Here is a 14,599-nt window from a genome sequence, read left to right as displayed (position 1 = left end):
GCAAGCTTCCTTCCTCACGTTTTCCTTAACCATAAGCACGTGACATCAATTTATAATAGGTACCTACCTACTTGAATTTAAAAACTAGTTCAGATTTAGTGTAGGTATTTGGCTCCACCCGGGATTCGAATCATAATATGACGAGATCCCGTTCGAGATTGACGGGATTGGGCGGCAGTAGCTACCTAGTCTTTTTTACGTAGGTAGCTTTGTTTTTTACGTACTTTAGCTACTTTCAAAATCACCCGTAACTACTACTTATATCTAATCTTCTTGAGTTAATACTTTTTGTTTTATGTTGATTTCAAAAGAAAATTTAATTATTATTTAGTTAATAATATTGAAGAATAAAGGTTTTTGTTTTCTTTTATATAATATTTTGTTTTAATTAACCTCACTATCACAAATAAGCAGTTTTTATCGGTTTCAGCCATCCTAACTACATTTTTTTATGAACTGGACGAGGTTCCGAAAATTCCGGGATCTCGCGGGATTGATTTCCAATCCTTTTGAGTCAGGATTGCATTCCCTAAGTAAGTACTTGCAACCATTGTATTGTACATGATTGACGTCCGAAGCTGAACTGTATCTACCTATCTTCTTTTAAACTCTTGAATCAAGGGCAGTCGTATCGCAATCACCTTTTCCTGGAAAAAGTAACAAAATATTTTGTGCTGTGTGATACGAGAAAAATCGACTTTATCTGTTCTGTGAAATTACACATAATTAGCTACAGATACAGGGTGTTAGTGACATCGTAACGAATACTGAGAGGGATGGTTCAGTGTGGAATTTTCCGTCGCAAAATTTATTATCTTTTTAAGTTTTTTTAACTTATTTTAAATTCTATACTTTTGCGATGGTAAATTGCTCTTGATATTAACTCAGAATAATGAGCAGAATCAAGGCTCTCAGTATGGCGAGGGCGATGGTTCAGACTATGATTCTGAGTTGATCAAGTTGAATTTCCTGTCGGAAAATTTATGTTTTTTTTTTTTTAATTATTTTCAGTTTCATACGACGGAAAATTCCACTTGATATCAACTAGCGCAGTCATGGTAGCTTAGTCAATTATCCCTCAACGTTTTCGTTTCGATGTCACTAACACCCTGAATTTGAAATAATAATACTCTGCTTAGGTACCTACGTATTACAAATAGGTGCAATGCAAAACGATAGCAAACAGGTACGTAGAACATTCTGTATCGTAAAACATATTTATGATGCGATTTTATGAGCTATTTTCACAATAAACGATACTTAAGTGCTAATGTCATAATTTACAAACTCAAGATTATAGTCCGCTTTTTAACTAGGTAGGTATACTTACTACTATTTAATCAACCGGGGGGAATATGGAGCATACTCCACCATGTTCCTCCACTGCGGGTTGCTGCAGGTGTTATGGCTTATAGCCGGGGCCAAGTGCTTAACGTGCCCCCCGAAGCACGCAAACATCTTTCTTTTTCGGACAATCAAGTGATTCAAGCCTGCATGTCCTTACCAAACAGGACAGTCTCACAAAGTGATCTCGACAAAGTCCCCATCGCGAATCGAACCCGGACATCCAAATCACGAGCTTAACGCTCTAACCACTAGACCACGGAGGCTGTTACATCCGATATCTCTAAGCAATTTTCTACTGTCCACCATTTTCGGACTCGTATGTTTTCCAAATTATGTAGGTACCTACTTACCTCATCATCATCCCTAGCATTATCTCGTTTTCCACAGGGTCCGCTTACCCAACCTGAATATTCATCCGGTTTTTTTACAGCAGCGACTGCCTGTTTCACCTTCCAACCCGCGACGGGAACATCAGCCCAATACAGGTTAGGTCACATACCTCCGAAAATGCATTTCTCGGGATTGTGGGTTTCCAAATTGTGTACTTACTTACATAAACAGGAAAGTATTTGTTTTATTCGTACTTTTTTGTTTTTTTTTTTAATTAAGATGGGTTTGAGCTTCCCCAGAAGATGCCTATTACCATATACCCGGAATGGAATGAGCTGCCGGCGTCGGTGTTTCCTGCATCTTGTAACCTCGAGTCCTTTAAGTCACACTCCAGGTCACACAAGTCACACCCCGCCGGCGTGGTCGACGATTTCCCTCAATCAGCGCTTATCGCTATCGACCCGCTAGGGTCGATTAATTCTTTCAAATATTTTTTTCTCTCAGACGACGCCCTGAGCCGAGGTTCGCGCCCAACTGGGCACCCTCAGGCCTGTTGTCTTAAACGTTGTACCGGGTGAGAGCCTTCAGCGCTCCCCTTTTGTCCGGCCAAGTAGTTAATGCCATCTGCGGCAAACCTAGTCACGTCAAAAAAACCCAGACGCCACACATTGACGTTATCGTACACGCGCATCTGTGTGTGTGACGTCTGACGCCATACGATGCCGATGCCCGGCTATACAGGTTGTGAGAAGCTGCAGTAGTTTTAGGCGGATGAGACGTTCGTTATGTAAAAATTGACGATTCAAAGTGTAACTATGTTACCAACTGAATAAAGATATTTTTGAATTTGAAAAAGATATTTTTGAATTTGAATGCAAATATCTAAACTATGTTCAAGGGGGGTGAAGTAAACCTAGCTCAGACGCTGGTGGGGAGCGGAGAGTTGCCGTTCTATACGTAGTATTATTCCTTATTATATGCCCCACGTCTACTTCTACTAAGCTGAAAGGGTCAAGCAGGGATTAGCTACCCAAGTCGTGAATATTTCTCATCAACCCTCATATGCAACGAGCCCCCGCAGCACGGGGCACGCTATCGATCGATGTTGACGCGACACATATCGCAGGCTTCAAAAATGTAGCCCAGTGTTTTTATAACAGTCATTTAGGTACAATAATGATGAACCGTTTGGTCTTCTTCTATCGTGTGGGTTGTGAGGTGGATTACCAACCCCATCAACTCTGGTGTCAGAGTTACTATTAAGCCGCCAAAGGCTCCTGACATGGCTCATGTAACGACTAATAACTTGCATCAGCAAGTAGTAACCGGGACCCACAGCTTAACGTGCCTTCCGAAACACGGATCATCTTACTTTCGGACAATCTGGTGATCAGCCTGTAATGTCCTAACCCAACTAGGAATTTCAAAGTGATTTTCGTGATATGTCCTCACCGGGATTTCAACCCGAGACCTCCGGATCGTGAGCCGAACGCTCAAACCGCTGGACCACGGAGGCCGTTAGTATACAGGGTGTTAGTGACATCGTAACGAATACTCAGGGGGATGATTCAGACCATGATTCTGAGTTAATATCAAGTGGAATTTTTCGTCGCAAAATTCATGTTTTTTTTTAGTTTTTTTAAATTATTTTCAGTTCTATACTTTTGCGATGGAAAATTCCACTTGATATTAACTCAGAATAATCAGCTGAATCATCCCCCTCAATATTCGTTACGATGTCACTTACACCCCGCACAAGTACATACAGTAGCCATACAAGTAGGTATGGGTGTTAGTGACATCGTAACGAATACTCAGGGGGATGATTCAGCTGATTATTCTGAGTTAATATCAGGTGGAACTTTTCGTCGCAAAATTCATGTTTTTTTTTTTAGTTTTTTTAAATTATTTTCAGTTCTATACTTTTGCGATGGAAAATTCCACTTGATATTAACTCAGAATAATCAGCTGAATCATCCCCCTCAGTATTCGTTACGATGTCACTTACACCCCGCACAAGTACATACAGTAGCCATACAAGTAGGTATGGGTGTTAGTGACAACGTAACGAATACTGAGGGGGATGGTTCAGACCATGATTCTGAGTTGATATCAAGTGGAATTTTCAGTCTGAATATTCATGAAAATTTTTGTGTTTTTTTTTAATTATTTTCAGTTCCATACTTTTGCGACGGAAAATCCCACTTGATATCATATCAGTATCATGGCCTCAATCACCCCTCAAAAGTTTTCGTTACGATGTCACTAACACCCTGTATACTAGTACTTACTAATAATATAATATACAAACCATTGTTTGTTGTAAGTATTTTTATTACTCTTAAAACAAGACTGTTTACAATAACGCGATAAGCTAGTCATAGATTAAAGAACTTATCAGAACGGTATCCCCGCGCCAATTCGTATCACCGCCGCCTCACCCCCTCTGGGTCTTACTTTAGTCTTAAATGACCGTAAATCACTTTGTGATCCCTAGTTTGGTTAGGACATTATAGGCTGATCACCTGATTGTCCGAAAGTAAGATGATCCGTGCTTCGGAAGATACGTTAACCCGTTGGTCCCGGTTACTACTTACTGATGCAAGTTAGTAGTCGTTGCGTGAGCCATGTCAGGGGCCTTAGGGCCTGTCCACATCACCACGGCACGACGTCGTCGCCGTGGAACGGTGCGGTGCCGTGGCGCGGCACGTTGCCGTAACGTGGGAATTTACGTTGCCGTACCGTAAAAATGTACCTCACGACACCGCAAAGTTACACACACAACAGAAGCAGAATACGTTTTGTGCGTTCCATATCTACAACGAGACTGTTATTTATTTGGTGAAGAATGTACCGAAAGTTTACAAGGCACGGCAACGTGTAACTTTGCGGTGTCGTGAGGTACATTTTTACGGTACGGCAACGTAAATTCCCACGTTACGGCAACGTGCCGCGCCACGGCACCGCACCGTTCCACGGCGACGACGTCGTGCCGTGGTGATGTGGACAGGCCCTTAGCCGGTTCAATTGTAACCGTGACACCAGGGTTGATGGGGTTGGTAATCCACCTCACAACCCACACGATAGAAGAAGAAGAATGGCCGTAAAACGCTAAGGAGTAAGGGAGAGAGCGCGCGGATCGCGTCTCGCTCGCACTTACGCGTTAGGCGAGACACGGTTAGAATGAGATTCTTGTACGAAGTGTCCAAGGTGTGCTTGAACGGTCACGAGCATTAATATGTATACACTTTGGTACCATGTCAAATTAACTTTTTTGACAAATTGAACTGTAAGTCTCACTAAATGCCAAATACGTATGTTAGTGCGACAGAGTCCTAAAGTGGGTACATTATATTGCTCATGAATGAACTTGTAGGTACCTAAGTAAATAAAACAAAACCACGGTATAACAATAGGTTCTTTCATAGATCAAATTTTGTTTAGTCTGAATATAAATAAGTACTTACTTAGTTTATTGTTCACAACTTACTTGCATACAACAGCCTCCGTGGTCTAGTGGTTAGAGCGTTAGGCTCACGATCTGGAGGTCCGGGTTCGATTCCCGATGGGAACATTGTCGAAATCACTTTGTGAGACTGTCCTTTGTTTGGTATAAGGACTTTTCAGGCTTGAATCACCTGATTGTCCGAAAAAGTAAGATGATTCCGTGCTTCGGAGGGCACGTTAACCAACGGCTTAACATACCCTCCGGCTATTAGCCGTAAAAACACCTCCACCAACTCGCATTGGAGCAGCGTGGCGGAGTAAGCTCCATACCCCCTCCGGTTGATTAAGAGGAGGCCTGTGCCCAGCAGTGGGACGTATAATCTATAGGCTGTTTGTATGGTATGAATTTAGGATGGTTAATGAATGGGACGGAAGGAAGTTTAAAAAATATAATGTGGTTGTCTATTATTGGTTTGTCGTTGGAATGTAAGGGTCATTTGTTTTTTTTAAATAAAAGCACTCAAAATAATTGAAATATCCCTTTTTTATTTATCATAAGTCGAAATAAGTAATGATGAATTCAATCAACTACCTAATACCTAGAGTTACTAGAGTAAGTGTCTACGCGTGGAGAAATTGTTCTTTAGTTACATAGCCTGCCTACTCCGATATGTATTAGGGCCGTGAATTATCCGTGGCAGCCATGGCCATGAAGGCCATGAACGGGTTTACCAATTTAATAAAGATAAATATATTTTGAGTTCGCGCCCGCCGCGCCGCCGTTCTAGGCATAGAATAGTTTTTTTTGGTAGGTAGTTCTACGCCAGCCAGACATAGGTACCTACAGCCGCATGCCTAGCCGTCTCGTATCGTAAGTAGTGATGTTCCAACTTCGGGATAGTTCCCGACAGTAAAAGACGCAAAATTTACGTAAAAAAGATTTATCATCTAGCCTTTAGGCAGATAGGATTAGAGTACTTACAAGAAACAACAATTCGAAAAAAATATATTGTTATTATTATTATTTCTTTAATATTAAAATAAAAATCAGTAAAAACAATGGTTTTATTTATTCAGAAATAATAATAATAAAAAACAGAATGTAAATCCACCACAGCACAGGCTTGGTCAGTATATTAAAAAAAATAAAAAATAATAAGGGAAAATAATAAGGGAAAGCATATATTTATTCAAATCATACATAATAAAATCCGCACAAGCTTCGTCAAAATTAATAAATGATTAACTATTTTTTTATTATTTTTTACGTGCGGTTTCAGTCCTGTGTTAAATGTAATTTACCTGTCTGTGTCTGTGGTGTCCGAAAAGAATAAATGTTTTTATCATTCCTTTTTTCTTTAAAAATAAAATGCAGCCAGTGTCCTTTTAAAGAGTTTTTCCAGGCTTTTTGGCGGGAAACGGGAACGGGACAGTTGCTTTCTTCATTGAGTAATCTAAATAATTAATACGAAGTGGTGTTTTGTGGTTAATGATCGCATTAAGTTAGTCGGAAGGCATTCGCGAGCGTTATTATATAGGAGTATTCAATGAACAAAGTGTATCTGCCTATTTTCGGTTCGTGCCAGGAAGCCGCTTCATAACTCGAAAGTTTATGCGGACTTTTGAGTTAATTCGTTTGGGGTTCGGAGTAAGAGTCTACTCCGAGGGTGGGGGCATCATCATCATCTTTCATCAATCATCAAGAAAAAAAATACATAAGACATGGCTGTATGGGCATAGTTCCCTTTGCCTTACCCTTAGGGGAAAACCAAAAAAAAAAGAGAGTTCCCACTTTGGCAACATTTCCGGGAATGGCTCATCACTGGTTAGGCGTAACAATCGTAAGTATCGTAACGAGGCATCACGGAGCCTCTAAATGGAGAAACAATAGCCACTTGAACTGATGTAGACCACAAACACGCGATTGGCCGTGACCGTAACTGGTACGCTTCATAATAATATGAGGCAAGGTACCTACCTATAACAAAATAGTAGTATTATAACGTCCTCTGTGGTTCAGTGGTTGAGCGTTGGACTCACGATCCGGAGGCCCCGGGTTCGAATCCCGGTGGAGACATTTCACAAAAATCACTCTGTGATCCCTAGTTTGGTTAGGACATTAAAGGCTGATCACCTGATTGTCCGAAAGTAAGATGAACCTTGTTTCGGAAGTCACATTAAGCCGTTGGTCACGGTTAGTACTTACTGATGTAAGTAAGCAGTCGTTACATGAGCCATGTCAGGGGCCTTTGGCGGCTCAATAGTGACCCTGACACCTGGGTTGATGAGGCTGGTATTCCACTTCATAACCCACACGATAAGAAGAAGAGTAGTGTTGTTACCCAGCGTTCTAACAATAAAAGGGTGTTTGACTGGGTCAAAGATAAATTATAAAATACTAAACTAGAAATAGAAACCAGTCAAACATGATCAAAAATTAAATTCATTTTACTTTTAGACTTATTTTCGAATTTTATTAATGAATTAATAAGTAAGTAGTTAACAACGAGTATGACGTTTGACCGTTTTATTGATGACGTTACAAATTCAAATATATCTTTATTCAGTAGGTAACATAGTTACACTTTGAATCGTCAATTTTACATAACGAACGTCTCATCCGCCTAAAACTACTGCAGCTTCTCACAACCTGTATAGCCGGGGAAAAGAAGCTGCAAGAAAAACCTCGGCACAGGGCCCTAGACGTTCTTTAAAAAAATAAAAATAAACATAAAATATTGGTATACAATTGAGTAATTTAGCTGCCTAATATCAGTTCTCAGACAGTTAATCCTATGCTTTCATATCTTCTAAATAATCACTAACTTTATAATAACCTTTTTTGTAAAGTTTTTGTTTAACTACCTACTGTCTTAAAACAGTTGAAAGGCGAATTCTGAATGTCAATGGGAATCTTATTGTAAAAACGTATACATTGCCCCTTAAAAGATTTAGTAATCTTATGTAATCGACTGACTTGTAAAGCAAGTTTATTTTTGTTCCTGGTATTAACAATGTGCCGATCGCTATTTTTTGCAAATAATCCTATATGTTTTTTTACATATATATTAAGTTTTCAAAGATATATTGTGATGCCAAAGTTAAAATATTAATTTCTTTAAATTTATTTCTAAGTGACATCTTGGGTCCCAATTTGTAAATCGCCCGAATGGCCCGCTTTTGCAGAACAAAAATGCTGTTCATATCTGCAGCATGACCCCACAGCACGATGCCGTACGACATTAACAGGGCAGTATTTCCATACAAACTCCATAGAAAACTTTCGTTTTGTCGTTTCGTAAAAAGTATCTCATTTGACTACGTTGTTAAGTAGCCTTTCAAACAAGTAATACCGGTATTACCGCGTTAAAATATGAAATGTCAGGCCTATGAAATCCCGGACTTTTGGAAGGCGTATTTGGGGCCGAAGCCAACAAGTAGAGGTCCCTTAAGACAATTTAATCTAAATGTGACTTGACACCAACCGGCGAATATCCCTGTATGCATTATGGGAATGCACCCAAAGACAATCTTCGGTTCGTGTAGGACTATTGCAGATTATGGTAACAAAGGGAACTGGGCTATTGGGTTGGGGGTTAGTGGACCGGATACTGGGGCTATGGGAGACTATGGCGTCTGCTCGACTAATGCTAATAACAACGATACAATGAGCAGGCGGTGCCTCGCCACTCACTGGATGGGCCACCTATCTAGCCGACGCGACTGGACGGCAAGGCAGCGACATGGTTGTATACCTTTTACCAACTCGCGACTTTAATTTTATCTTTCACTTTCACCCTGCGAGCGTCTAGTTCCAACGCGTCAATCTGGTCGGTCCATGACGGCAAGCCAGAAGTGAGAGTCCTGCGGCCCCCGCTGGGGTCCGCTCCGGTCGGCCAGTGAAGGCAAGCCGGAGACGGAGTGCCTGACCGACTCTCGGGGATCTCAGCTCCGCGGTGTCGTCACTCGCCAACAGTTCGCCACAAGCTGGCCTGCGGAGATTGACTGCACTGTTGAATTCACCAGGGGGCCATGGGGTCGTCACATGTTTATGGAACACGATGTTCGTGCGTCACCCAACAGGGTCCACATAATATCAGCGTCGTGGTTCACGCCGCGACTTGTGCTGAGTGAGGCCCTTTTATCTCAGGATGTCCACCCACCTTATGATCATTTCGACAAACATCCGTCTTGCTTTTTTGTAATTGTTTTAGTGGTAATTTAATGATGTTGTTGTCTTTTTTTTGTGTGTGGCGTCCTTTTAGAATAAACTTTTTCTATTTTATTCTGTTCTATTCTAAATGTAAATAAATAAAAAATAAATAAATAGGGCGTTATGTCTAATGTCGAACGGTGGCTGTTAGATCCAATATAATAATATGTAGACGAGTCTATGACGAATGATTATTTTCGGCCATGAGCTACGCACTTCGTTAGTACTCAATTATTCACAGGCTTTAGACGTTCAATACTACATCCTTCACCAATTTTAAGGGACATACGTCATTGTCTTTAAGTGAGTAAAGTTAATGAATGACTATCCAGGTCACGTTCCCCAAAAATAATATAGATGGCGTTGTATAGGTTTAATGTGATTTCCTTATTTTCTTATAGCTCGAGTACGTCAGAATCTGAATCAGGTTTATATGCGTGTGTGACGTCTAAAAAGCCGGACCTGTCAAAACTTCAGGTTAGGTTAGGTTAGGTAAGCGGCGACTCGAAGGGCCACGACCCTCACGACAGCGAGTCGTCGGGGCAATTCTTCCATCTTTTGCCCCATGGATGGAGAAGCACTGGAACGGCACGTACCGGCTAACACAAGTGCTAACCGGACACGGCTGTTTCGGTCACTACCTGCACTGGATCGGACGTGAAACATCGGCGCAGTGTCACCACTGCGGCGACGACATGGATGACAGAAAGAGGCCGCGGAGCGGGACCGGGAGAGGTTGGATCCTGCCCGGAGAAGGAGACGTCGGCGACGTACGGTGGCGGCGGTACCCGCAACTGTCTAGCCGAGTCCGCCCTGTAGTTCCGGGCGCAAGAATAGGGCTGCGGTACCCCCTGCCTGTCGTAAGAGGCGACTGAAAGGGGACACTGGAGACCGTGAGTGGTAAGGGCGGGGGCCCGAGCCGCTCCTCATACGGTCTCCGGGAGGGACGGCAATGTGACATGGCCTCGCGTTGCCGTAAAACTGGGATGGCGTAGGGGTGGGGACCTACCCCGGGACGCGCATTTTTTATAGCAGGCGCGAGGGAAGCACCGGTGCGTTCGTTAGAGATCCCGGAGCTTCCCGACATGCGCAGCAGAGGGCCATCGGAGGGGTTTTAGTCGGTAAGAGTCCGACATAACCTCGTCGCTCCCCCGGGTGGCGAGGTATCCATGAGGATTTCCCCTTCGTTACAAAAAAAAAATGGTTATGTAAGCGGACCCTGTGAAAAACGGGATAAATGTGAGTGACTAATGCGTGTGTGATTTTGACGCGCATACGATTGAAGACTAAAGTAAGACGGAGGGGGGTGAAGTACTCGTACACTCAGCTGCTGGTGGGGAGCGGAGAGATGCCGTTCTACTTATACGTAGTATCCTTATTCTATGGATGAGGGTTTGCACCTGGTGTAAATTTTAAGACAATATTCTTGAACGTGCACAGCCAGTTGGGGACTCGTCAAAGTGCGTCGTCGACCGAGATAATTATTTATATTAAATAGGTATTTTTATGTTACATTAGGTACTCACCTACCAACAATATTATACAATATCCCATTGTCTGATTACATTGTACTCGATGTATTTACGTCATTAAAATAAATATTAATCCAGTTTTAAAATTGTCATTCTGCTCGTAATAATAAAATCAATTTTATTGTTGTTTTTGTGTAAAAATATAAATCAGTTTGAAAAAAATAAATTCTTTGAAATTCTTCAGGATAACATAAAACAGCATCACGTCTGTTTTTCCGAAAAGGTAGGAAAATGTGTATAATAGGTACTTAGGCCGGGTTTCCATTGACGCGGAGATGGGCGGAGAAGAGCGGAGATGTGCGGATTTGACCAATCACAGCGTTCGAGAGAGCGAAAAACGAAGACCCTCTATCACTCTTTCCCCTCACGGTGATTGGTCGATTCCTGCACATCTCCGCTATATTCTAAGCTGTTAACTCGAACCTTCCTCCAGTCCATTCTCAATTGGGGAGACCTTAAGGAAGACCACAAAATCGGTATTCTTTGGACGGCGCCGGCGGTTCAACTGTGTCGAGATTAATCCAGTAAGTCATGAGGTTTTAAACGTATTATTTGGTTGGCAGTATGATATCGTCGACTCCAGCGAGTATGCTTAGTCCTCAAGTTGAGGATATCAACGCCAACTTAAAATACCAAAATGCTCAGCTCAGCAGAGTCAAATTGAGGAAGAGTCGAGTTATCTTAGAATACGGCTGTCATAGGGGGTGATCTTATCATCAACCTTATTTTTATCCGACTACACGGCGAAGCAAAATGAAATGAAATGAAATTTATTGTAGTAAATGTGGTCATACATAATGAAGGAAGTAAATATAAATGGTTCAGCACATTCAGTCATATTCTGACATACAATAGGTAATTATTAAATTAAGAAGTATAGAATTTGAAAGATATTATGTGGGTAGAATATAAAAAAAAAACTATGTATCAGGTACAAATTGAAGCTGTGAGAGAAAAAGTCCGCTGACTGGAGGTTTCATAGCAGCTTGATTGTAGCTGAAGTAAGGACGGCAGAAGTATTTTTTTTGTTTTGTTGAACAGAATAAATACAGATCTAAAAGTTAATACCAATTTATACTTCATCAGACTTAACTTTGGTAAATATCCCGCTGGCTGGAGGTCGGTTAGAAAACTTTGTATTTCCGTTTTTTTAACGGAACAAATTCTGTTTTCAGCATAATTCAGTAGAACAAATCCAGATCTAATTCTCTGCATCACTCTTATGTCTCCCAGACAGGGGATCCCGCTGAGTGTAGACACATTATTAGCCAATGTAAAACTGTTGTTTTAGATTTGTGCTTAAAATTTACGTGAGTTCCATAAATTTTATGCTTGTCGATTGCCCGTCCCTTTCCTTTTCGGCGGATAAGAAAATGACAGATATAACTTGAAATAAAATTAATAGATGGTATTAACAGGAATTAGCACCATTATTAATCTAATCTTACTCTAAATTAACTAGTTATATTTATATACAATTTATATAATATTATTAAAAGGAGGGTTTTGTAAACGAATATAGCATAGTATGGGAAATGGGAGATTTAGTTAAAAGACTTGTGCCAAGCAACAGTGCGTTGGTATGTACAGTCATGCATGCATGAGCAATATAATGTGCCCACTTTAGGACTCTGTCGCACTAACATATTTGACATTTGTGAAACTTACAGTTTAATTTGTCAAAAAAGTTAATGTGAAATGGTACCAAAGTTATTCATATATGCTCGTGATCGTACTGTACTTATATTATTTTATTAGGTAGGTAGGTGCGTATCAACGGAAGTCAATTTGGAAATTGACAAAAACACAAGGTCTTTTTTTATACACACTCGTTGAACTGGTTGTAATAATGGTTGAAAAACGAGAGTTAGGGCCTGTCCACATCACCACGGCACGACGTCGTCGCCGTGGAACGGTGCGGTGCCGTGGCGCGGCACGTTGCCGTAACGTGGGAATTTACGTTGCCGTACCGTAAAAATGTACCTCACGACACCGCAATATTACACACACAACAGAAGCAGAATACGTTTTGTGCGGTCCATATCTACAACGAGACTGTTATTTATTTGGTGAAGAATGTACCGAAAGTTTACAAGGCACGGCAACGTGTAAGGGCCTGTCCACATCACCACGGCACGACGTCGTCGCCGTGGAACGGTGCGGTGCCGTAGCGCGGCACGTTGCCGTAACGTGGGAATTTACGTTGCCGTACCGTAAAAATGTACCTCACGACACCGCAAAGTTACACGTTGCCGTGCCTTGTAAACTTTCGGTACATTCTTCACCAAATAAATAACAGTCTCGTTGTAGATATGGACCGCACAAAACGTATTCTGCTTCTGTTGTGTGTGTAACTTTGCGGTGTCGTGAGGTACATTTTTACGGTACGGCAACGTAAATTCCCACGTTACGGCTACGTGCCGCGCCACGGCACCGCACCGTTCCACGGCGACGACGTCGTGCCGTGGTGATGTGGACAGGCCCTAACTTTGCGGTGTCGTGAGGTACATTTTTACGGTACGGCAACGTAAATTCCCACGTTACGGCAACGTGCCGCGCCACGGCACCGCACCGTTCCACGGCGACGACGTCGTGCCGTGGTGATGTGGACAGGCCCTAAAGTCGGTTGCATCCTGTTAAGTATTCACATACTTGCTTCAAATAAACATTGTACTTATCTAAGTTCTAGGTAATTACGGGTATGTAGGTACCGACTGTATTTATTCAATTTCTCCGTGTTTTCATATACCGAGAGCCGCGGCAGCACAGTTGCTAGAACGCTTTCCTCTCACTTTGCGGTCGCAGGTTAGAATCCAGCACAAGCCTAAACCAATGATTGTCGAATTTGATTCAAGTTTGGATCATAAATGATTATCACATGCTCACCGAAACCCACATCCCCGAGAAATGCATTTTCGGAGGTAAGTATATGTGACCTAACCTGTATTGGGATTTCGTGTTTTGACGTTTAGTAAAAAAAAGAATTATCAAAATCGGTTCATATACGACGAAGTTATGCCCGAACAAACATAAAAAAAATATACGGTCGAATTGAGAACCTCCTCCTTTTTTGAAGTCGGTAAAAAGTTACTGATTTGGCTAGTTGGAAACTATCCTATTGCATAGTAACTCATCTTTCTACGTTGCACACGTAATAATCTTCGTTCAATTAGCAGTCACTAGCACTCTATGACGTAGTATGCAGACGGATTTCAGAATCAAAACAAACAATTTAGCTGGCGAAGGCAAATTAACGTACGATACTTGTTTACTAATAAAATTCTTCGATAATTTCGTTTTTAGAGCGAATTCCTGGTGTTAATTTAGTGCGAATTGTTCCATGCTAATAATAAAATTAATTTACCGATAATTCCCTGCACTTTGTAAGTATCTAAATTTACCTAATTATACTTACCTATTTGAACGTACTAATGTAAAAATGATGAATGTCTTCTGTGGGTCAGTCACCGACCTTACCAACCCTCTGATGTCAACTACTACATACACTTTATTGCACTTAACAACTACCCCCTCCGGTTGATTGAGGGGAGGCCTGTGCCCAGCAGTGAGACGTATATAGGCTGTTTATGTATGTATGTATGCACTTAACAACTAGTTACATCACAAACATGAAATAGACGTTTACAAGGGATGACTTATCTCTAGATAAAAGTAAAGTGTCAAGGTTACTATGAATCAAATCAAATCAAATGATGATGATGATGATGTG

Source organism: Pectinophora gossypiella, chromosome 21 (genome assembly GCF_024362695.1).
Source record: "Pectinophora gossypiella chromosome 21, ilPecGoss1.1, whole genome shotgun sequence".
NCBI classification, from domain to species: domain Eukaryota; kingdom Metazoa; phylum Arthropoda; class Insecta; order Lepidoptera; family Gelechiidae; genus Pectinophora; species Pectinophora gossypiella.
This window is presented reverse-complemented; position numbering follows the sequence as displayed.